The sequence below is a fragment of the Triticum aestivum genome, chromosome 7B, assembly GCF_018294505.1.
Source record: "Triticum aestivum cultivar Chinese Spring chromosome 7B, IWGSC CS RefSeq v2.1, whole genome shotgun sequence".
Classification (NCBI taxonomy): domain Eukaryota; kingdom Viridiplantae; phylum Streptophyta; class Magnoliopsida; order Poales; family Poaceae; genus Triticum; species Triticum aestivum.
Genome location: NC_057813.1, coordinates 17,270,976 through 17,296,968, shown reverse-complemented (window position 1 = coordinate 17,296,968; position 25,993 = coordinate 17,270,976). Strand labels below are relative to the sequence as shown.

At 48.2% G+C, this 25,993-nt stretch overlaps 1 pseudogene; it reads right to left on the bottom strand.

Annotated features, from left to right (window-relative positions):
* Positions 1–1,725: 1,725 nt before the first annotated feature.
* On the bottom strand, positions 1,726–24,250 carry LOC123160624 (probable LRR receptor-like serine/threonine-protein kinase At1g05700; annotated as a pseudogene).
* Between the last annotated feature and the right edge of the window lie 1,743 nt (positions 24,251–25,993).

Here is a 25,993-nt window from a genome sequence, read left to right as displayed (position 1 = left end):
CGAGCTCGTCTCGCTCCCGGTGCTACAGGACAGGGCGATGGAGGCCAGTTTTGGCCAGCCTATTGGGTCTCGGCACTAGGGGTAGCCCAGGGGTGCGAAAGGCAGGTCCTTTCCTCTCGTGTATTTGGTTGGGGTAGCGGAAGGTCTTGGATGCCGAGGCGGCGGCCCTGGTGATGGGCCCGTGGTGCTCATGGGCAGAGCCCGTGGCTTGGTGCTGCCCGGTTGCTATGGCCATGTCAGCGGCGTGGTAGCCGGGGTGTGGCACTTGGTGGTGGTGAGTGGTGGCCAGGGTGAAAACCCGCTCTATCTTCGGACGGACCGACGGCTGCGAAGCTCGTTCCCTTCTTGAATGCGTCATCGCGGCTCTCATTGCACGTCGTGTTGCTCCAGGGCAAACTCCGATCCTCGTATCGGACAGTGGCGGCGCTCCAGTGTCGTCCCCTTCCTAAAGGCACCGCCTTGGAGCCCACGATTTGTCATATGCGGCTTCACCTCTTCGCGTAGTGCTAGAGACAATGTTATTGCGCTCATCGCCTATGTATCCTACCTTGGGTGTGTGTGTGTGTGCGTGAATTGTGGGGGCGTGCTTTTGTACCGGGCGCTGTTGATCGTTGCTTTATATATAAAGCGGGGCAAAATCCTTTTTCGGTGAGCAAACGAAGAAGAAATAGTTTAGGCCCCTTCATAGAGAAGCTCCCCCCCCCCCAAACCCCTAAAGGGGCATGGAGAAGGAACCTTCCTAGGAAATAGGCAGGCAACCCCTGAAAGTATGGGGTAATCCATGTATTGAATTCTCAGGAATTTTCCTAACAACAAAATCAATGGGTAACTACGGGTTCCAAGAACAACATAAACATGAGGAATAATAGCATAAGGTTTCCTAAATGTACCATCAACTAATTTGATGTCCATATGTGCGATAGAATTCACTAAAATGGATTTCATTGCGTATCTTAGCATAAACACTATGAGGCTAGCAGGGAGCAGTGGTACCTCCGTTGTACTTTGGGGCCTCAGCCGTACCGTGGTAGCACACTAGATGTTGCCGATAGCCTGAGACCTCCGTCCTTCTATATAGGAGGACCTTGAGCGTGCCGTGGTGTGCATGGGTGATAACCCACAAGTATAGGGGATCGCAACAGTTTTCGAGGGTAAGTATTTAACCCAAATTTATAGATTCGACACAAGGGAGCCAAAAAATATTTGAAGGTATTAGCAGCTGAGTTGTCAATTCAACCACACCTGAAGATTAATTATCTGCAGCAAAGTGATTAGTAGCACAGTAGTATGACAGTTTTGATGATAGCAACAGTAGTAACGATAACAGTAACAGTGGTAGCGGTGATATTGTATCAGTAACGATAGCAGTAGCAATAATAGTAACTTAGCAAGAACAATATATGATAAATTCGTAGGCATTGGATCGGTGACTTGTTGGATGATATTCATCACGTGACAGTTATAACCTAGGGCGATACGGCACTAGCTCCAGTTCATCGATATAATGTAGGCATGTATTCTGTAAATAGTCATACATGCTTTATTAAAAGAACTTGCATGACATCTTTTGTCCTATCCTCCCGTGGCAGCGGGGTCCATATTGGAAACTAAGGGATATTAAGGCCTCCTTTTAATAGAGAACCGGAACAAAGCATTAACACATAGTGAATACATGAACTCCTCAAACTACGGTCATCACCGAGAGTGGGCCCGGTTGTTGTCACTCCGGGGTTGTCAGATCATAACCGTAGTAGGTGACTATAACTTGCAAGATCGGATCTAAAACATAGATATAATGACAAATTCATAAACGGTTCAGAACATAACGGTCTTTAACGTGCAACAAGACCCATGGACATTGCAAGTACCCTCTTATCATTTTGCTCCATGTCAAATGCGGTGCTGCTCTGGCTCATATCAGTGGATTGATCGCCTCCATAAGAGCCATAACTCAGGTTCGGGTTGTCCCTGGTACCAGTGGCGTGGAAGTCAACATTCACGTCTCCACCGGCATGGCCCTCCTCAAGCTCGATGCACTCCTGTAGCTGTGCCACAACATCTGTCATTGTGGGCCATTGCATCGACGCATACGAGGTGCACTTTAGTGCGATATCTGCCACCTTCCACACACTGTTGACATCGTAAATTCCACGCATGCTCACATCAACCACACTTTCAATGTTGCCTAGTGCCATCCGTTTTCTTGCCCACTGGATGATGCTAGTTGGCCCTGCCTCCCGCACTATGGCTGGCTTCCCTGTAATCAACTCCAAAAGGACAACACCAAAGCTGTACACATCGCTCTTGGCTGTTGGCTGCATCGTTGCTTGGTACTCAGGATCAACATATCCCGGCGTGCCCACAAGTGTGTTTGTGGACACATAGGTGTCACTCTCACTATTGAAGGCCTTGGACAGTCCAAAGTCGGCGATCCTAGCCTCCAGCTTCGTGTTTAAGAGGATGTTTCTGGCCTTCACATCCCTATGAATTAAGGGCGGGTTGCACCCCTTATGTAGATACTCTAATCCTGCACATCAACATACCAGCTAGTGCCCAAGTTTCAAACATAAAAGGTTCAGGAACAACGAACTCAAAATATTGAAGGGTGCACCTTGCGCAGATTCAAGTGCAATTCAGAGTCTCTGTCTCCAGGGTAAACATCCCTCGATGTTTTTTCTTCCTACAATCAGATTGCAATTTTCTCAGTTTTAAACTACTTAAGAGACACTGAAATCGAAAAAAATGACTGAGAACCTCTATACCTTCAATATGGTCTTGCAGGGACCCTTCTGACATGTACTCATAGACAAGTGCCATGTACTCCCCGTCATTGCAGTAACCAATCATGGAGACAAGATTCTTGTGGTGAATCCGGGTCAAAATATGAGCCTGGATAAATGTTTCTAAGTTATCATCTTCCTCTCCTAATTTTTTTTGACAAAACATTTCTACTTGTAAACATCAAGTGTGGCCCAAGAAAGAAGTTCTTACCTCCGCGAGGAACTCCTTAACGCCTTGATTGGAAGACTGAGAGCGCAGCTTCACTGCCACCTGAGTGCCATCTTCTAGGAAACCATCGTAGACGTACCCGAACCCTCCTCGACCGAGTACTCGCTGGAAGTTGTTCGTTATCATCTTGAGCTCTTCATATGTGAACCGACGGCTCTCAAGTCGCAACGAGCCGTCCCTGTAGACATCGCTTCCTGACGCATAGCTCGCCATCGGATCATTTTGTGGCTTCACGGAGTTGTTCATCAAACCTTATATATGTGTTGAATAGCACAACTAACATTAGTAGTGTCCACGGATCCATTGGGAAAATATTACTCCTCTGGAAGCCCCCCCCCCTCTCACCCCAAAACAGAATAACAAAATAGACCCCCCTAAGTTTTGTTTGAAGTCAGCATCTCTTAAGTTTGACTAAGCTTTCATGAAAATGTGTCAACATCTGAATTAGTAAGTCAATATCGAAAGATTGATCCTGAAATATGTAATAAGAACATATTTATTTGGTACAATATTGACATTTTCAGTTAATTTGGTCAAACATAAAAAAGTTTAACCTAAGATAAAACTTAGGCATCTATTTTTTGTGAAGAAAAGTAGACAATTGGTGTTCTAATGCCAAAACCTCACCTTGTTTTTTTCGCCTCAGAAAGTAAAAGATTAGTGCCATTGCTACCACCACAACCACAATTACAGGGACAACAATTTTGATGATCAACTTGCTCTTTATTTTAGCTGGCTGGCATGAATCACCATTGGCGCAGAGGTCTGGATTGTTGCCATATCTAGGAATACATGAAAGGAAGAAGCATACATAAATTGATCAAGTATCATGTTAGATATGGGAATTAAAATGAATAAAAAATACCTTAGATTCAGGGAGCCATCTTGAACTCTTTTGAGAAGTCCAGAGGGTATTGATCCACTGAGTTGGTTACCTGACAAATCTCTATAGAAAAAAAAGGCTATTTACATTGCTCAAAGCAGTCACAGGAATGGGTGAATTTTGATAAAAGTTGTCTGACTTAAAAAACTGTCAGTGATTTTAACTGTGAAAGAGCATCTGGGATTGAGCCTATCAAATTATTATTTGACAGATTCCTGCAAGATATGAAACATGGTCCTTAGCATTTTTTTCACCAAGCCATCAACTATAAAAGAGGCCAAAATAGATCCAGAAGTACTCTAGACGTACAAGTATTGGATGTTCTCGAGGCTTGCAAAAGAAGACGATATATCACCACCGAGACGATTGGAGGACATGTTTCTACATAGAGAAAACATTAAGTGATCAACTTTACTCCACGGTAGCAATGAAACCATCTTGTTATTTTGACATTTCTAATTATAATTGTCCCTAGCATAAATATATATTCCATGCAGATATGAACTACTTACATGCTTCTGACCCTTGGAGGGCTTGCATTGGCATAGTCACAAGTCAATGTATCCCATACCATATTATTGGGAACGCATGGGTCACCCATCCAGTTCTTCAGCACCTTATACTTTGTCTTGATTGCAGCCATGGCAGACACTGCAGTTAGTAGCACCAATTGTTTTGTTCACATTTGCTAATTGTTAGACTATGTATAGCTTCTGTACTTATGTACGTATTGTAACACAACCATTATATATAATGAGATAAGCCACCCCTAGAGGGTTGTGCTGGTTCCCCAAAACTTATTGTCTTACATGGTATCACGCTAGGTTACGATCGCTTCCGCTTCTAAACCCTAATACCCGCACCGCCGCCGCAGCCGCCGCCGCCTTCACCGCAGCCGCCGCGCCACCGATCGCGCCGCCGCCATGTCGAGCGCCGCCACCACCGGTTCCACTGCTGCGGGCTTCCTCCCGACCTCTCTTGCGGCTCTGCTCAACCTCCCGCTCGATGCCGTCTCCGTTCCGGCTCCGATCGGGACAAGGAGCATCAGCTCCGTCTTCTCCACGCCGCCGGCGCCCTCGCTTGGACGTGACCTCGTAGTCCACACCGCGGCGCCGCCGTCCGCTGCGGACTCCGCAGGCGTCGTCCCGCCGCTCCTGCCGCAAGCGGATCACACCGCCCCGCTGGCGGGGTTGGCGGCGTCCGCCCCGGCCGCGGGCCTTGCGGCGTCCGAACCGGCCGCGAGCTTTGCGGCGCCCGCCCTGGCTGCGGTCCCGCCTCCTCCCGCATCGGCTTCGGTGCCTCTGGCTGCCTCCATGGTGTTTGCACCCCAGGCAGCCTCCTCGATGGGATCGTCTTCGCCGCCGCCGTTTCACTTCGGTCATCTCATCACCATCAAGCTCTCCGCCGACAACTACATCTTTTGGCGTGCGCAGGTTCTCCCGCTCTTGGGGAGTCACTACCTGCTAGGTTACGTCGACGGATCGCTTCCCTGCCCACCCGCGCTGGTAGACAGCGTGCACGGTCCGGTCTACAATCCGGCCCATCGCGTCTGGACGGGGCAGGACCAGGCGAACCTCTCCTCCATCCAGAGGTCGCTCTCGCCGGCAGTTGCCGGCCTTGTTGTCTTCGCGAAGACGTCTCATGAGGCCTGGACCATCCTTGAGCGCACCTTTGCAGCGCAGTCCCAGGCTCGTGTCTCTGCACTCCGTCGTCAGCTTGGAGAGTGTCAGAAGCTTGACTCCACTGCCACTGAGTTCTACAACAAGGTCAAGGGCCTCGTCGACACATTGGCCTCCATTGGACAGCCCCTCACCGACTCCGAGTTCAACTCGTTTATTGTCAATGGTCTTGATGAGGAGTATGATGCCTTAGTCGAGATCATCAACGAGCGGGGCAACTCAACACCCATGCTGGCACACTAGGTTTTCTCTCGGCTCCTTCTCACTGAGCAACGGGTCGAGACTCGCCGCACCAGGGGCACTGGCTCCCTCTCGGCCAACGCCGCCACCAAGGGTGGCCGCTCTTCTTCATCACCCCGGTCTCCCTTGGGGCTGCCACCGTCGCCCGCCTCGGCCCCCCCACCTACTGCGACCTTACCGGGGGCTGGCGGTCCACGTGTGTGTCAGCTTTGTGGCCGCAATGGGCACTGGGCCTCCAAGTGTCATAAGCGCTTCCAGCGAAGCTTCCTTGGTCTTGGCAATGACGGCAAAGATACACGCAACAATGCCCGTCAGGTCGCCATGGCTGATCGTCCCGCGCCGCAGAAGCAACAGGGACACACTCAGTCCTACTCCATCGATCCACACTGGTACATGGACTCTGGGGCGACAGAGCATCTGACCAGCGAGATGGGGAAGCTTCACACTCGTGAACTCTATCATGGCTCCGACAAGATCCACACCGCCAATGGAGCAGGTATGCACATCTCTCATATTGGTCAAGCATCTCTTCTCACTAGACATGCCAATAGGAATCTTCAGCTTCGCAATGTTCTTCGAGTTCCATCTGTGACCCGTAATCTTCTTTCAGTTCCTAAACTCACACGTGATAATAATGTGCTTTGTGAATTTCACCCTTTTGATCTTTTTATTAAGGATCGGGGCACGAGGGACATTCTTCTTAGTGGGCGTTGTGCCAGGGCCTCTACCGTCTGGAGCATCCTGGCGTCGCTCGCGTTTTCAGTGGAGTTCGGGTCTCTCCGTCACAGTGGCATGCTCGTCTTGGTCATCCGGCCACACCTATTGTCCGTCATATTTTGCGTCATCATGAGCTTCCTAGTTTGTCTAGTAATAAAGATGTAGCAGTGTGTGATGCTTGTCAGCAGGGGAAGAGTCATCAACTTCCTTTTTCGGAGTCCAGTCATGAGGTGAAACATCCTTTAGAACTTGTGTTTTCAGATGTATGGGGTCCTGCTCAGACTTCTGTCAGTGGTCATAATTACTATATCAGTTTCGTTGATGCTTATAGTCGCTTTACCTGGCTTTACCTTATTAAACGCAAATCTGATGTGTTTGATATTTTTGTTCAGTTTCAAAACCATGTTGAACGTCTTCTCAAGCACAAAATTGTTCATGTCCAGTCGGATTGGGGGGGCGAGTATCGCAACCTCATGTGACGCCCCTGATTTAATCATACACTAATCATGCACGCAAATGTGTACGATCAAGATCAGGGACTCACGGGAAGATATCACAACACAACTCTACAAATAAAATAAGTCATACAAGCATCATAATACAAGCCAGGGGCCTCGAGGGCTCGAATACAAGTGCTCGATCATAGACGAGTCAGCGGAAGCATCAATATCTGAGTACAGACATAAGTTAAACAAGTTTGCCTTAAGAAGGCTAGCACAAACTGGGATACAGATCGAAAGAGGCGCAGGCCTCCTGCCTGGGATCTTCCTAAACTACTCCAGGTCGTCGTCAGCGGGCTGCACGTAGTAGGGGCACCTCCGGTGTAGTAGGGGTCGTCGTCGACGGTGGCGTCTGGCTCCAGGGCTCCAGCATCTGGTTGCGACAACCAGAAAGAAAGGAAAAGGGGAAAAGGGGGGAGAAAGCAACCGTGAGTACTCATCCAAAGTACTCGCAAGCAAGGAACTACACTACATATGCATGGGTATATGTGTAAGGAGGCCATATCAGTGGACTGAACTGCAGAATGCCAGAATAAGAGGGGGATAGCTAATCCTGTCGAAGACTACGCTTCTGGCAGCCTCCGTCTTGCATCAAGTAAAAGAGAGTAGATTGAAGTCCTCCAAGTAGCATCTCCAAGTAGCATCTACAAGTAACATCTCCAGTAGCATAATCCTACCCGGCGATCCCCTCCTCGTATCCCTGAGAGAGAGCGACCACCGGTTGTATCTGGCACTTGGAAGGGTGTGTTTTATTAAGTATCCGGTTCTAGTTGTCATAAGGTCAAGGTACAACTCCAAGTCGTCCTGTTACCGAAGATCACGGCTATTCGAATAGATTAACTTCCCTGCAGGGGTGCACCACATTCCCCAACACGCTCGATCCCATTTGGCCGGACACACTTTCCTGGGTCATGCCCGGCCGCGGAAGATCAACACGTCGCAGCCCCACCTAGGCAAAACAGAGAGGCCAGCACGCCGGTCTAAACCTAAGCGCACAGGGGTCTGGGCCCATCGCCCATAGCACACCTGCATGTTGCGTACGCGGCCGAAAGCGGAACTAGCCCCCTTAATACAAGAGCAGGCTTACGTTCCAATCCGGCGCGCGCCGCTCCGTCGCTGACGTCTGAAGTGCTTCGGCTGATACCACGACGTCGGGATACCCATAACTACTCCCACGTAGATGGTTAGTGCGTATAGGCTCGTAGCCGACTCAGATCAAATACCAAGATCTCGTTAAGCGTGTTAAGTATCCGCGAACGCCGAATAGGGCCAGGCCCACCTGTCTCCTAGGTGGTCTCAACCTGCCCTGTCGCTCCGCCACAAAGTAACAGTCGAGGGCCGTCGGGAACCCAGGCCCACCACTACCGGGATGGAGCCACCTGTCCTTTCAGCCCCCTCGTCAGAATCACTTGCGGGTAGTCAATGAGCTGACCCGACTTTAGTCACCATATGTATAGTATGTATGTATGTATAGTATATACCCGTGATCACCTCCCAAGTGATCACGGCCCGATAGTATAGCAAGGCAGACTGACAAGAATGTAGGGCCAATGATGATAAACTAGCACCCTATACTAAGCATTTAGGATTGCAGGTAAGGTATCAACAGATGTAGCGACAATGTCAGGCTATGCATCAGAATAGGATCAACGGAAAGCAGTAACATGCTACACTACTCTAATGCAAGCAGTATAGAGAAGAGTAGGCGATATCTGGTGATCAAGGGGGGGGCTTGCCTGGTTGCTCTGGCAAGAAGGAGGGGTCGTCAACTCCGTAGTCGAACTGGGGCAGCAGCAGCGTCGGTCACGGAGTCTACCGAAGAGAAGAGGGGGAAGAAACAATAAATGCAGTGCAAACATAAGCAAGACGACGCAAGACATGACAAAGAGCGGTGCTAAGTGTGTCCTAACGCAGTATGAGGTGATGCTGGCGAAGGGGGAAATCATCCGGGAAAGTATTCCCGATGTTCCGTGTTTTCGGGCAGAGGAGCCGGAGGGGGAAAGTTGCGAGTTTGATATGTTAGGGGTGTGTGGCGGACGAACGGGTTGCGTATCCGGAACCGTCTCGTCGTTCTGAGCAACTTTCATGTTGAAAATATTTTAATCCGAGTTACGGATTAAAAGATATGATTTTCTAAAGATTTTATTAATTTCTGGAATTTACTTAATTATTTAATTAATTCAGAAAATGGATTTATGACGTCAGCATGATGCCATGCTGACATCAGCAGTCAACAGGGTTGACTAGGTCAATCTGATGTGTGGGTCCAGTGGGACCCACCTGTCATTCTCTATTTAGGTTAATTAGGGTTTAGGTTAATTAGTTAGCTTAATTAACTGTTTAGTTTAATTTGTGATTAGGTTAATCTAATCAGGATTAATTAACTTAATTAATTACTTGATTAATTAATTAATATTTTAATTATTTTAGTTATTATTCATTTATTTATTTAATATATTTTTATATTTTTATATTATTTTTTTTTAAATGTTCTAGGGGCTGGGCCCCACTTGTCTGTGGCCCGGGGGCCAAACAGCCACGGGCGAACGGGTTACGGGCGTGTGGGCGCCAGCCCGTTTGGGCGCCCGCCCAGGCAAATGGAGGCGCCGGCGATTGCAGTCGGCGGCGATGGCTGCAAGAGGTGGGCGTGGCCTGCGCGGGGACCGCGGTGAGCGCGGTGGTTGGTCGGGACGGTAGGGGCGAGCAGGGCGCCGGTCCAGGCACGGTGAGCGCAAGCACTGGGCCGGCCGGAGGCGTGACGGCGAGCGCGGGGAACGGGTACGGCGGTGTGCACGTGCGCGCGAGGGAGTAGCGAACGGTGGCCGCACGGGAGGAGGGAAAGGAGGAGATGAGGGGGGTTCCTCACAGGGGAGCTGCAGGGGGAAGGCAGTGTGCTCGGGGAGGTGTCGGGGTCGGCGCGACGAGGCGGAGCAGCTCCGTTCGTGGAGGAGGAAGACGGGGACGATCGGCGGAGAGGAAGCAGTCCGGCGAGGTGGTCCCGACGTCGTGGCCTCCGGCGAGGTACTCGGGTGATGGCGCATCCAGATCGGGGAAGATGGGGAGGCGCAGGAGGGAGACGAGGAAGCGAGGTGGAGGGCGACGGCGAGGTCCAGTGAGAAGGGGGCCGTGGCACGGGCGTGAGGGAGGGGGCCGTCACCGGCGAGCGGCTCGTGCACCGCAACAGGGTCGCCGGGCGGTGCGGGGCTCGAGCACGGCGCCCTGCGGAGCCAGGGCGGCGGCGGGGCGCAGGGCGAGGCGCGGGCACCAGGGACGATGGGGTCGGGGCAGTTGAGGCCGAGGAAGCGATCCGGCGGCGTCGTGGCGGCTGGGTCGGGGGCGACGGGATCGGGCCCCTCCCCGATCTAGAGTGTGGGGGGGGGGAGTGGCTGCGGTCGTGGGGAGTGGGGGGGGGAAGTGGGGCGACGGCTAGGGTTTCGGTCGGGTGGGGGGTTAACAGAGTGTGTGTGTGTGGGGGGGGGGGGGGCGGGCCAAGTGGGCCGGCTGGGCGGCCTGGCTAGCCCCGTGGCCAGCTGGGCCGAGGCCCGGCGAGGGGTGGGGCTTTTATTTTTCTTTTGTTGTTGTTTTCTCATTTTCTTTCTGTTTTATTTTAGTTGCACTATATTTTTGGTTTAGTAAAATATGAAAATAGCTCCAAAAATAGTGTGGCAAATTAATCCACTGTTCTAAGAAGTTTTTACCTCAGAATAAAAATAGTTTAGAATTTGGTAAAATATATTAGGAGTATAACTAATTGTTTTGATGTTGTTTTAATCACTTTAGGGTATTTAAATATTTTATAAAGATGTTGTTACTCCACCAATAATATCCATGATTTATTTGCCACATTAAGAACATTTTAGATTTGACTTTTGAAAACTTTAATTGTTTGACTTGATTTTAAATTTGAATTCGAACCGTTTTTGAACCATCGCGAGATTAGTAACAGTAACCGAGGTGATGTGGCATCAATAGCGTGGAATTACTGTAGCCTAATTATCCGGGCATCACAATTCTCCTCCACTACAAGAAATCTCGTCCCGAGATTTAAGCGGTGGAGTAAGGGGCGAAGGTGTTGGTAGCGAAAAACCTAACGAGTCTTCTCGGTCTTGGCTGCCCTTTCTAAGAGGTTGATCCACTTCGTTGATGTCTTCATTTCACTGCTTCTAGTCACCATGATCAATAGTCATCCTTTCTTCGGGACCTCCATCATACTTATGAATAGGTAAGGGGTAGCTTCTACAACGATAGGATTTTATAAGGGAAAATCTTTTGGGGGTTTCCCAAGTATGATCATATGAGTATCTCTCGAGCTGAACAAACGAAACACATCGAGAGCAAAGTAAGACGGTGCAATAAGAAGTTTCAAGCGGATAGGCAATCGTTCATTGCCTGAAACAGAGTGTGAATGGGGTTTAGAGCAACAGGAATAAGTATTGTGTCCGATACAGAATAGATCAACAAGCGGGTGGCCCGTGAATTACATAGAAAGTCAAGCACGAGGGATAACTTTGACAACAGGGTGTACAGGAGAGTCAGGTTTCGATCCTATGGATCTGTGGGTTATGGGCCCACCATGTGGGTTAAAAGTAGGAAGGGCGGAGACGTCTTGCGTGATCATGCAAGAAAGGCATGTCAGAGGATAGCCTGTCGATTATGTTGGCAACAACGTCGATACCAGGGGCGAGGGACGAAGAGAACCGTTTTCCTGCTCGTTGAACGAGGCGGACCAATAGGCAAAGTTCTCGTCCATCGGTGGTTACCGAAATGTCATCAACAAAAGTAACAGGGTCTTATTGACCGATTTGTACACCAAGGTGTTTGCACAAGTAGGGAATTATTATTGTTTATATCATATAGATCATAGAAAGGGTTTAAATAAACCAATGGAAAGGAAAGGTGATTTCCAGGTTTAATCAAAACAATGGGGGGGGGGGGAAATGTGTATACACACATATTACAGGGGTATATCCTTCCCTAGGACAAGCGGGGCATGATATCCATGATAGGATATAACGTAGAAAACCCTTCAGGAAAGGGGAGAGAAATATCATGACATTACCCATAAAACGGTGTTAGGATAAATGATAAATAAAATTTAGCATCGTGCTTCAAATGTTCCTGTTGAAAATCGGAGTACCATTGACATGCTTCGAGATAGCCTTGACATGGTCTTCGTGTGAAGATCAGACTTTGGAAACATGAAGGATCCATCAGGAATATCTTGTAGAATAAGTCTTACAATTTCCTCATGGATGAATGGATAACCTTGCTGAAAAGGAATCTATAATGATAGGTCCTCCAGCCGGGGGGGGGACTAGGCATGACATCCCGTTACCAGGTCATCAAAGGGCCAACAACATAACTCTTGGAAAGTTGTCCCAACCATCATACCTGACCGAGATTCAGATCCGATTGGTGTAATGATACCTCAGACTCAGGATGTCCGAGAATAAAAGGTGCAACACAAATAGACGAAATGACATTTCAGGATTCTCAGGAGATGAACTATGGGAGTGGGTTCCTGAAACAATAGTTCATCATTAAACCAAGGAGAGGAGGAGGTGGCTGATGGGCTCGGCGATAATCCATCGAGATTTCCGACAAGATGGATTTCCACAATTATGTGAACAAGGAGATAACATTTGTCAGATCAAATGGTATAATGATGTATGCTCGCGGAAACATACTCAATTAAACATTGGTTGAAAAGTGCACCCGAATATGGGTTGGGTCGCACGATCAATGTTAGAGTGGTGACTTGACGAGCAAAAGAATTTGAATGAAACTCGACCATTACTTCAAAGCAATAGGGTTGCTAGAAGTTTTGAATTCACACCTCATGGTTCAATTGTCGGTATTCCGGTTAGAAACAACACGGGTACCAAGAAAGAATGGTGAGGGTGAGAAGTATCACCATACCAAGAATTCTTAAGAGGTGGAGTAATCCTCACGACCTTCTTGACATAAAAGATGGTAATACTCCATGGTAAAGAAGAACAAATGCTAGGTAGCAAGGAACTCGAGGTATAACACAGAACACAAACAAGTTTTTGTTGGAGGGAACGCAACAAAGAGGTCGATGACAACACAAATCATCAAGGGCAAGGATGGTATTTCTCATCATTAATTCAATTGATATCCTGGAAGAGCATCAGAATGTAGATGGTGATCATGACACATTTGTCGAGAGATTCCACGAAGATGTAATCGATCCGCGATCACATCAAGTCAAAAGAATGATGAAGCTAGAGGTTATTGGAACCACGGTTACGACACAAACTCGAAACCAAGCTTGTTGTTCAAGGCGAAATGATATGACGATGAGGATCGACGTAAGCTTAGCTATCGTCGCAAATTGGTGCTCCGAGAATAAGGACCAGGTAGCACAGTTAGAATCATCACGACAATGATGTAGCCAAACAGGCTAGGAATGGCGTGATCGGGTACAAACTCGTACTAATAGAAGCTTACTGAAGAGTTGTTGAACCGTAGAGCGGACTCGGTTCAGTTATCGGTGTCTTTGAGTGTTTAATAACTCAGAGCCCGTGAAAAATTGGAATCAGTGGTAAGGTAGCACTTGATGAAGAACTCATAAGAAGTTAAGCAGTACCATGATAATCTCGAGATACCAGGGGGGTAATACTCAACACAAGATCAAAGTAAAGGTTGGACTGGGGTATTGCTCTACAGAAGACAAGTGCTTAAACCTGCACGAGAAACGTAATTTAAAGGAGAACATGGTCGGAACCACGATTGCAAAAGGCCAGATCCCAGATATAAGATGAACTTATACCAAAGGAATAATTAATTTAAGAGAAGCTTTAATGATAAGATCTACACCGAGTCCATGGGCATGAACGCAAGGTTCAAGGTCGACTCCCACTTCTCCAATGCATACCTTTTCATTCACTTCTCATTTTCGACGAAGTCGTAGTGTTGAAATTTTATCTGGTAATCACCCGAAGAATATAACTCGTGAAAACTCTCGGGTTTGCACAGTCTAGGGAAGGCCTTGGTCCAACCCATCGGTTATCTTAGGAACATACACTACAAAGTTCAGAAGTAAATAACACAAGCCCGAAAGCAGAGCATGGTTGGCCAAGCAGAGGATACAACTTAACAAGGGCATCATGTATAAGGGGAAGAACTCACAAGGTGTTCAAATGTGAAGGACACTGCCGGATAACAATCCAACAAAGGACTTGATAGTCCACAAAGGATCTGATATGAGTATCGGTACTCAACCAGAAGAGGAAGGAATGCAAATGCAACAGGTTATGGAATCATCTGAATAATTCAAAGCTTAAATAAAAAGGAATTATGATTTCCAAAACAAAGGATCAGAAGCAGACGTTCTGATCAAGGATGGATCAATTGAATATACCAGAGGCACAATCGACGACAGATAGTTTGGTCGAGAACCAGCTCACGTTTGAAAGACGTCTGAGCCGGAGAGATAATTTAAAAGGATCAACTGATGATTACGTGCATTCGCAACATATTGAGTCAACAGACTCAAAATGATAATGACAAGGAATGTCAATAAGATTTCTATACTTATGGGATTAATCATAATGAAAGTAAACAAGAAATTCCAGAGCAATAGGTTGCTGAGGATTTTTGGAATATCGGGTGGTATTTCGAAGACTTTTGTGTAACACATAAACAACTGGGGGATGAGCGGATATTCTATAAATGCGAGAATTAACCGTAGGGGTATTCAAGTGACAAGAACAGCAAGGCAGTAAGCTCAAGGGATTATCGAAACCACGACGAGTTTTTCAGGGTATCTTGTAATAACAAGACCAACTGGGGATGATATAAGAATAACAACTGTAAGTAGTTACCCATAAGGGTTGACGGTGGAAGGGGAATTGCAAACGCGATGAACACAAGTTCTCTGCTTAACAGCGGAAAGTATCTTCAGGGTCTTCACGTGCAGCAGACGATCATCAGTAATAAGGGGCTCTCCGGGTGAAAGTGATAACGAGATCCTAATGTTAGATTTAGCAAAATTCCTTTAACCCGAATAGAAGAGAGATCAGAGTCCCAGAGTAAAGGTCGAGGAGTAAAAGATCCTAGTACCACCCGATGGCGACGTGGGCCCGTAAGGCACACAGCCAAGTTAGTAAAAGTTTTGCAATGTCTAGACTCGACTTCGGCCAAGGAGTGTGGAAGGGGGATTCCTACAGGCAGTCGGCTCTGATACCAACTTGTGACGCCCCCGATTTAATCGTACACTAATCATGCACGCAAATGTGTACGATCAAGATCAGGGACTCACGGGAAGATATCACAACACAACTCTACAAATAAAATAAGTCATACAAGCATCATAATACAAGCCAGGGGCCTCGAGGGCTCGAATACAAGTGCTCGATCATAGACGAGTCAGCGGAAGCATCAATATCTGAGTACAGACATAAGTTAAACAAGTTTGCCTTAAGAAGGCTAGCACAAACTGGGATACAGATCGAAAGAGGCGCAGGCCTCCTGCCTGGGATCTTCCTAAACTACTCCAGGTCGTCGTCAGCGGGCTGCACGTAGTAGGGGCACCTCCGGTGTAGTAGGGGTCGTCGTCGACGGTGGCGTCTGGCTCCAGGGCTCCAGCATCTGGTTGCGACAACCAGAAAGAAAGGAAAAGGGGAAAAAGGGGGGAGAAAGCAACCGTGAGTACTCATCCAAAGTACTCGCAAGCAAGGAACTACACTACATATGCATGGGTATATGTGTAAGGAGGCCATATCAGTGGACTGAACTGCAGAATGCCAGAATAAGAGGGGGATAGCTAATCCTGTCGAAGACTACGCTTCTGGCAGCCTCCGTCTTGCATCAAGTAAAAGAGAGTAGATTGAAGTCCTCCAAGTAGCATCTCCAAGTAGCATCTCCAAGTAACATCTCCAGTAGCATAATCCTACCCGGCGATCCCCTCCTCGTATCCCTGAGAGAGAGCGACCACCGGTTGTATCTGGCACTTGGAAGGGTGTGTTTTATTAAGTATCCGGTTCTAGTTGTCATAAGGTCAAGGTACAACTCCAAGTCGTCCTGTTACCGAAGATCACGGCTATTCGAATAGATTAACTTCCCTGCAGGGGTGCACCACATTCCCCAACACGCTCGATCCCATTTGGCCGGACACACTTTCCTGGGTCATGCCCGGCCGCGGAAGATCAACACGTCGCAGCCCCACCTAGGCAAAACAGAGAGGCCAGCACGCCGGTCTAAACCTAAGCGCACAGGGGTCTGGGCCCATCGCCCATAGCACACCTGCACGTTGCGTACGCGGCCGAAAGCGGAACTAGCCCCCTTAATACAAGAGCAGGCTTACGTTCCAATCCGGCGCGCGCCGCTCCGTCGCTGACGTCTGAAGTGCTTCGGCTGATACCACGACGTCGGGATACCCATAACTACTCCCACGTAGATGGTTAGTGCGTATAGGCTCGTAGCCGACTCAGATCAAATACCAAGATCTCGTTAAGCGTGTTAAGTATCCGCGAACGCCGAACAGGGCCAGGCCCACCTGTCTCCTAGGTGGTCTCAACCTGCCCTGTCGCTCCGCCACAAAGTAACAGTCGAGGGCCGTCGGGAACCCAGGCCCACCTCTACCGGGATGGAGCCACCTGTCCTTTCAGCCCCCTCGTCAGAATCACTTGCGGGTACTCAATGAGCTGACCCGACTTTAGTCACCATATGTATAGTATGTATGTATGTATAGTATATACCCGTGATCACCTCCCAAGTGATCACGGCCCGATAGTATAGCAAGGCAGACTGACAAGAATGTAGGGCCAATGATGATAAACTAGCACCCTATACTAAGCATTTAGGATTGCAGGTAAGGTATCAACAGATGTAGCGACAATGTCAGGCTATGCATCAGAATAGGATCAACGGAAAGCAGTAACATGCTACACTACTCTAATGCAAGCAGTATAGAGAAGAGTAGGCGATATCTGGTGATCAAAGGGGGGGCTTGCCTGGTTGCTCAGACAAGAAGGAGGGGCCGTCAACTCCGTAGTCGAACTGGGCAGCAGCAGCGTCGGTCTCGTAGTCTACCGAAGAGAAGAGGGGGAAGAAACAATAAATGCAGTGCAAACATAAGCAAGACGACGCAAGACATGACAAAGAGCGGTGCTAAGTGTGTCCTAACGCAGTATGAGGTGATGCTGGCGAAGGGGGAAATCATCCGGGAAAGTATTCCCGATGTTCCGTGTTTTCGGGCAGAGGAGCCGGAGGGGGAAAGTTGCGAGTTTGATATGTTAGGAGTGTGTGGCGGACGAACGGGTTGCGTATCCGGAACCGTCTCGTCGTTCTGAGCAACTTTCATGTTGAAAATATTTTAATCCGAGTTACGGATTAAAAGATATGATTTTCTAAAGATTTTATTAATTTCTAGAATTTATTTAATTATTTAATTAATTCGGAAAATGGATTTATGACGTCAGCATGACGTCATGCTGACATCAGCAGTCAACAGGGTTGACTAGGTCAATCTGACGTGTGGGTCCAGTGGGACCCACCTGTCATTCTCTATTTAGGTTAATTAGGGTTTAGGTTAATTAGTTAGCTTAATTAACTGTTTAGTTTAATTTGTGATTAGGTTAATCTAATCAGGATTAATTAACTTAATTAATTACTTGATTAATTAATTAATATTTTAATTATTTTAGTTATTATTCATTTATTTATTTAATATATTTTTATATTTTTATATTATTATTTTTTTAAATGTTCTAGGGGCTGGGCCCCACTTGTCTGTGGCCCGGGGGCCAAACAGCCACGGGCGAACGGGTTACGGGCGTGTGGGCGCTAGCCCGTTTGGGCGCCCGCCCAGGCAAATGGAGGCGCCGGCGATTGCAGTCGGCGGCGATGGCTGCAAGAGGTGGGCGTGGCCTGCGCGGGGACCGCGGTGAGCGCGGTGGTTGGTCGGGACGGTAGGGGCGAGCAGGGCGCCGGTCCAGGCACGGTGAGCGCAAGCACTGGGCCGGCCGGAGGCGTGACGGCGAGCGCGGGGAGCGGGTACGGCGGTGTGCACGTGCGCGCGAGGGAGTAGCGAACGGTGGCCGCACGGGAGGAGGGAAAGGAGGAGATGAGGGGGGGTTCCTCACAGGGGAGCTGCAGGGGGAAGGCAGTGTGCTCGGGGAGGTGTCGGGGTCGGCGCGACGAGGCGGAGCAGCTCCGTTCGTGGAGGAGGAAGACGGGGACGATCGGCGGAGAGGAAGCAGTCCGGCGAGGTGGTCCCGACGTCGTGGCCTCCGGCGAGGTACTCGGGTGATGGCGCATCCAGATCGGGGAAGATGGGGAGGCGCAGGAGGGAGACGAGGAAGCGAGGTGGAGGGCGACGGCGAGGTCCAGTGAGAAGGGGGGCCGTGGCACGGGCGTGAGGGAGGGGGCCGTCACCGGCGAGCGGCTCGTGCACCGCAACAGGGTCGCCGGGCGGTGCGGGGCTCGAGCACGGCGCCCTGCGGAGCCAGGGCGGCGGCGGGGCGCAGGGCGAGGCGCGGGCACCAGGGACGATGGGGTCGGGGCAGTTGAGGCCGAGGAAGCGATCCGGCGGCGTCGTGGCGGCTGGGTCGGGGGCGACGGGATCGGGCCCCTCCCCGATCTAGAGTGTGGTGGGGGGGGGGGGGGAGTGGCTGCGGTCGTGGGGAGTGGGGGGGAAGTGGGGCGACGGCTAGGGTTTCGGTCGGGTGGGGGGTTAACAGAGTGTGTGGGGGGGGGCCGGGCCAAGTGGGCCGGCTGGGCGGCCTGGCTAGCCCCGTGGCCAGCTGGGCCGAGGCCCGGCGAGGGGTGGGGCTTTTATTTTTCTTTTGTTGTTGTTTTCTCATTTTCTTTCTGTTTTATTTTAGTTGCACTATATTTTTGGTTTAGTAAAATATGAAAATAGCTCCAAAAATAGTGTGGCAAATTAATCCACTGTTCTAAGAAGTTTTTACCTCAGAATAAAAATAGTTTAGAATTTGGTAAAATATATTAGGAGTATAACTAATTGTTTTGATGTTGTTTTAATCACTTTAGGGTATTTAAATATTTTATAAAGATGTTGTTACTCCACCAATAATATCCACGATTTATTTGCCACATTAAGAACATTTTAGATTTGACTTTTGAAAACTTTAATTGTTTGACTTGATTTTAAATTTGAATTCGAACCGTTTTTGAACCATCGCGAGATTAGTAACAGTAACCGAGGTGATGTGGCATCAATAGCATGGAATTACTGTAGCCTAATTATCCGGGCATCACACCTCAACTCTTTCTTTCAGTCGCTTGGGATAGCTCATCGTTTAGCATGTCCACATACACATCAGCAGAATGGTTCAGTCGAACGTAAGCATCGTCATATTGTTGAAGCTGGTCTTACTCTTTTGGCCCATGCATCTGTTCCGTTTCGGTTTTGGAGTGATGCTTTCACCACTGCATGCTTTCTCATCAACCGTACGCCTACTCGTGTTTTAAACATGAAGACTCCCATTGAGGTTCTCCTTAATGAACAACCTGATTATACCTTTCTCAAGGTATTTGGGTGTGCTTGCTGGCCGCATCTTCGTTCATATAACAAGCGCAAGCTTGAGTTTCATTCTAAGAAGTGTGTTTTTCTTGGCTATAGCTCTCTTCATAAAGGTTACAAATGTCTTCATGTTCCCACTAATCGTGTCTATATATCTCGGGACGTCGTGTTTGATGAGCATGTTTTTCCCTTTGCCAACCTTCCTGTGTCTACTGTCGAACCACCATCCCTGCATTCATCCTCTGTTGCTTCTGACCAATTTGATGATGTTGCATACTCTCCTTTGCTGTTACCTAACCATGGTGCAGGAACCGGACGTGGAGCTCGTTTGGAGCTGTTGGAGGATTCACCATCATCATCGTCGTCTTCTGGTGGGCACGTCGATCGCCCTATGTTGCATGGCGTCGATTCGCGTGCCCATGCATGGTCACCCGACGAGCCCGTCGCGCCGAGCATCTCCACTGCTCGGTCCGCTACGCTAGCGATCACCGAGTTTCCAGCGGCTCGGCCTTTTTCGCCAGCGGCCGCCGAGTCGCCCGCGGCTCGGCCCGTCACGCCGTCTTCGCCTGCGGCTCGGCCTGTCACGCCGTCTTCGCCCGCGGCTCGGGTCCTCACGTCGCCTTCATCCGCGGATCGGCCCGCGACACCGGCCGCGCCACGGCCCACTATGCCGAGCTCGCCAACGGCCCGGTCTGTGATGCCGGAGTCGCCAGCTGCTTCGTCTGCTCTGCCGGTTTCGCCGATGGGCCGGCCTTCTTCGTCGACCGAGTCCGAGGCTACCGTGACTGGCTCCTCGTCACCGGCTGACTCGTCAACGTCGCCGTCCTCCAGCCCGTTGCAGGCTGCTCCGTCGACCTCGGTGGTTCCTGTGTCCCGACCACATACACGCAGTCGCAGTGGCATTTTCAAACCTAAGGAACGTAAGGATGGTACGGTTGCTTGGTTGGCTGCTTGTTTGGCTGCTGCTGTTGCGGATCCATCTTCTGAGCCTCACTCATATCAGGCTGCCCTGCGCATTCCACATTGGCGAGAGGCTATGGAGCAGGAGTTTCATGCTCTTCTTCGTAACAAGACATGGACTCTCGTTCCTCCACCACCACGGGTAAATGTTATTGACTCAAAATGGGTATTCAAAGTGAAGAAGCATTCGGATGGATCTATTGAGCGTTACAAAGCGCGACTTGTTGCTCGCGGTTTTCGGCAGCGTCATGGTCTTGACTATGAGGACACCTTCAGTCCTGTCGTCAAGCCTACCACTATTCGGCTTCTTCTCTCCATTGCTGTTTCTCGTGGTTGGTCACTTCGTCAACTTGATGTGCAGAATGCTTTTCTACATGGATTTTTGGAGGAAGAGGTTTATATGAAACAGCCGCCTGGTTTCTCTGATCCTGATCGTCCTGACTATATCTGTCGTCTTTCCAAAGCACTATATGGTTTGAAGCAAGCTCCTCGTGCCTGGCATGCCCGCCTTGCCTCTGCCCTTCGTGCTCATGGGTTTGTGCCGTCCACTGCTGACACTTCATTATTTCTTCTACAGAAGCCAGAAGTCACTATGTATCTTTTGGTATATGTCGATGATATTATCCTTGTCAGCTCTTCTCAGTATGCTGCTAATGCTCTTGTCTGCTCTCTTGGTGCTGATTTTGCGGTCAAAGATCTTGAGAAGCTTCACTACTTTCTTGGAGTTGAGGTCACTTCTCGTGCTACTGGTCTTGTCCTTACGCAGAAGAAGTACTCCTTGGAGTTGTTACAAAGAGCTGGCATGCTGAAGTGCAAACCGACCACCACACCCATGTCGTCTACCGACAAGATAACAGCTGTTGATGGTGAGCTTTTGTCTCCTGCGGATGCCACAGAGTACAGGAGCATTGTTGGTGGACTTCAGTACTTGACAATCACGAGACCAGATATCTCTTATGCTGTTAACAGGGTTTGTCAGTATCTTCAGGCTCCCAGAGATACTCATTGGGCTGCTGTTAAACGCATTCTTCGTTATGTTCAGTTCACCCTGACATTTGGTATGCATATTCGGCCGACTTCCTCTCGGGTCCTTTCGGCCTTCTCTGATGCAGATTGGGCTGGTAGCCCAGATGACAGGCGATCCACGGGGGGTTATGCAGTATTCTTTGGCTCTAATTTGATCGCCTGGAGTGCTCGGAAACAGGCTACTGTGTCACGTAGCAGTACTGAAGCTGAGTACAAGGCTGTGGCTAATGCTACTGCAGAGATTATTTGGGTGCAGTCTTTGCTTCAGGAGTTGGGTTTGTCTCAACCACAGCCTCCTATTCTTTGGTGTGATAACATCGGTGCTACATACCTTTCTGCAAATCCAGTATTTCATGCCCGAACGAAACACATTGAAGTTGACTATCACTTTGTACGAGAACGTGTATCGCAGAAGCAACTCCAGATCAAGTTCACTTTGTACAGGACTGAACGTGTATCTCCGTTGCCTTAAAACATATGAAAACTTACATACTACTAAGCCTAAAAATTGTACTCTACTTTATTGTAACTGCAATTTTAAGTCAGTACTAGTATAATGTTATATATGGAGTGACTTGAGAGGAGGCTGTTAGATGTCGATCAAAAAACTTTGAGATGATACTGATCCGGTTTGACAATAATTTAGAAAAATTGTGATTTGATTTTCCTTTTTAGGCGTGCACTATTGTGGTCATGTACATATTTTATACGTGTCTGTACAGAATGCACATACCATCTCTGGAGTCTGTGCCGATGATGGTCGTAGGGATGACGGAGAACACCTCGAGAGCGTTGATTACAGGTGGTAGTGTTGAGTTGGGTGCGGCGATGATGGAGACGTTATACTGGCTCTTCCGAGAGGGCAAGCTATTGTAAGTGGCGCTGCCATAGAGGTACTTGGGTGTGAAGCCGTTTGGGTGCCATGGCTCGCCGTTGATGCTCACGAAAAATTCACGCACGTTGTTGCTTGTGAGGAGCTGCAGCTCGGAGAAATGCATGATTGCGATGTACCCCGGCGATGGGTCGCTGGACTGCGCCACGGGATCCCAGGAGAACTCTATGCCGTTGGACGCGTTCCGCCGCGGCATGATTACTGTCTGCATCACCGCAGTTGGCACTTCGAACAAGTCACCTTCTTCGTGCTGCACCGTGTTCGTCGTTGTTATCTCGGTCCAGGTTGCCGAGTTGACCCGAGGGACCCATATTCTGTCGTGTGGGTCGTCCGGGTACCTGATCAATTGTGTCACGTAGGGTTAGTGCCATGGAAGAAATGAAAACTTAGAGGAAAACAATGGATGTTCAAAATGGAGGCCAAGCTAACTCACATGCCCTGGGTGGACAGGAAATTCGAAAGAAAGAAAAAACAATAATTTTCTATTTTGTTACAGCAAACATGTTTTGCCTTAGCTGCATGCGAAATTTTTGGAAGAAATGGCATATTTTGATCGGCTTTGGTAGAACTCATCTAGCTGAGCTTTTGTTATGTCTCATTCACCTTTATAGCCATTAGATGTGATACTATAAGATGCGTGTGTGCTGACATGGGTTGTAGTACTACTTTGTATTTGTTTTTGTTTTTCAGTTGAATGAGACCAAATTGTGTCTCATCTAGATGAGTCCTAGGCACTCCCTTTTATATTTTGATCTAGGCAAAAAAATGATTTCTTTTCCTTTTTCTCCAAATCACAAAATACGTCTTTTCTTCATTACAATTTGTATGCAGTAACAAAACATGTTTATTTCCCACAAATTTTATATTGTTTTGATTTCTGTTACTGTTTTCTCAAATTTGTTGTTCACCCGGAAACATGTGCTTGGGAGGCAAAAACCGGAGAAAAACTTTTTTTTTTTTTTTTGAGGTGAGAGAAAAACTTTGCTTGGTATCTGGTTCACCTGATGACATTGTTTTCGCTGGTTGGGCCGAAGTTGAGCCTGGACGAGAGGACGAGGCCCTGCGTCGTGGTTGCCTGCGGGTAGAGCGTCCTGTGCAGCAGCCTCAGCTCCAGGCCAGAGATGAAGGGCGTCCCGGCGCCGGTGTTCACCAGGCAGACCTGCAAAAAGTCGTCCGGCACCACAACAATAACCTCTGTGGACACCTTCCCTTCCGGCCCCGTGATGTTTACCGTCGTCCACAGGTTGACGCCAACATAGAGGTCAAACACGGGCGGACTGTCAAGGCCGTCGTAGTTTCCATACATGAACTTGGCTCGGACGAGGTACTTGAGCCCGGACGTGAGGGAGAGGAGTGTGTAGCAGTTGCGCACCCCAGCGGCGAAGCTGCGCAAGTTGTGCCAGCTCCTGCCGGTTGACGAGGTTACATACTCAGTTGAGATGTTGTGGTTGGTGCCGGTGTCGGTGAAGCCGGCATCCGGAGCATAGGGGAGTTTAGTGGTGTCTTCCGCGTAGCTCGTCTTCCCTGGAAGACCGCAGTCTATGCTTATGAACCCTTCAGTGTAAAAAACATGCGATCAGTCCATCGACCACGCGCAGATACAACAGCATATGCCTATGATCAATGCGTGGCAAAAGAGAGTGAAAAATTTCCACAGAAAAAAAAAGAGAGAACGAAAATTGTGTTGTGAACATGGGATCAATATTAGAACACACCGTTGCTGTCAGGCTGGGCGCGAGCAGTTTGGAGGACGCCGCCCGCCGCGGCGACGGTGAGGCAGAAAAGCAGCAGCCACGGTGTTGGTCCCATTGTTCGCGGCGTTGATCGCTCCATTGCACAAGCAAGCCGGCAATGTAGCACAATATATATGTTCGATAGCTTGCAGTTCGTGTACATGTGTAGGAGTAGATAGTATATGTTTGATTCCATGTCTCCGTCCACTGGGCCTGCTTCTCATAGTCACTGTATGGTTGTTAGGCTGGGAGTTGACTTGCCTATGAACTTGTCAACGTCCTTGCTCTTCTCACACTATTCTAAGCACGAGTTGGGGGGCTGGTTCGGTGGCTCTTCTGACTTTATAGCTCTGGAACTGGCCGACGGAGGTTGTGCATGTACCTTATTTGGGGGCTCCAATTCCATAGGTTTACCGTCGATCGCCTAATATAAACTAAGATGTGGTGATAGAAACATGGCAACTGACACCATCAGAAGCTCCTTCAGCCTTCGTCTAAAAATCCACCAAGTTGAAATGAGCGAAATAAAAGTTGAGTATACAGAACTTTAGAAATTGATCAACTGGACACTTCTTTTAAAAACTTCGAATTGATAATCTATAATTTGATCAATTCGCTGCGGACTTGTTCAATGTTACAACAAATGGTTATCAATAAGTTTGAGTTATTATCAGGATATTTATGTGTCAACATGGGTGTTGAACTGGCGATGTAGCAATGGACTTTGTAATACCTCTTTTATCTTTAATTTCATTTGTAAGACTTAACAAACTAAGACAACTCCCTTTTAAAATGTTTAAAGAGTGCTTTAATTTTCTTTAAAGTCGGATTACCTAAAACTACATGTTTTATAATTTTTGTTCTCTTATTTCTCGGTTGTGTGTCAGTATGTAATATGTGCATGCGAACTGAGCGTAACGGATTGTTAGGTTACTTGGGGTGGAACTAGTCCACCAGGGTTCAAGTCCTAGGCGATTTGCTATTGGTGTTTGCATTTTCTTTGATTTATTTCGGACTTTTAGACGATGTTCATTTGTGTATGTGAGTATCTGCGATTGTACTATGTTCAAAAAAATAAAATACGTAGGTGAATGTCACAACATCTCATTCATCATATTAGTTGAAGATGCACAAAAAACTTATTGTTTATCTTTTGTAATAACTATTAATCTATGCAGGCGCACAGGCTGATAACTTGTTTTCATGAATTCCCATTCAACATTCACCTATTTGAAACCCCTAAAAAGACATTTATATTTTCGTATTCTCTCATCTGGCTTTGTTTGATTCATATTCGCATGAACCGGAATGTGGATATGCCTCCGATCATCTTTAACTTTGAGGTGCTGCACGTTAGGGTCAAACAATGCTTATTTTATACGAAGAAGTGATGCAAGAATGAATTAAAGCGCACCTGTGTGCACTAAACTCCCTAGAGATATTTTCATTAGTTACTATTGCAATGAGATTACCACAATTGGGTCCAATATGTTCTCGAGACTAATAGTGTGTGGGCCGAAATACAAAAAAAATTGCAAACACATACACACGGGCACTATGCTGCTTTTCATAAATTCTCAATGTTTATCTTTTAATTCCCAGAAAAGAAAAGGCATTCATATTTGAATTTTTGTTTCATATTTTTCACGTTATGAAGGATTTACTTCAAATCTTTTAACATGTGGGTATCAGATTTCCGTTTACTTTGTTTTGATTATGCCTGATTGATTACTTGCAAGGGAAGGCAACTCACGGCAGCTCAACACATGCATGGAAACTAAATTACTTGGCAAACACGTACGTGCACAATGAATGAATAACTGAATTCACAAAGCAGAATATG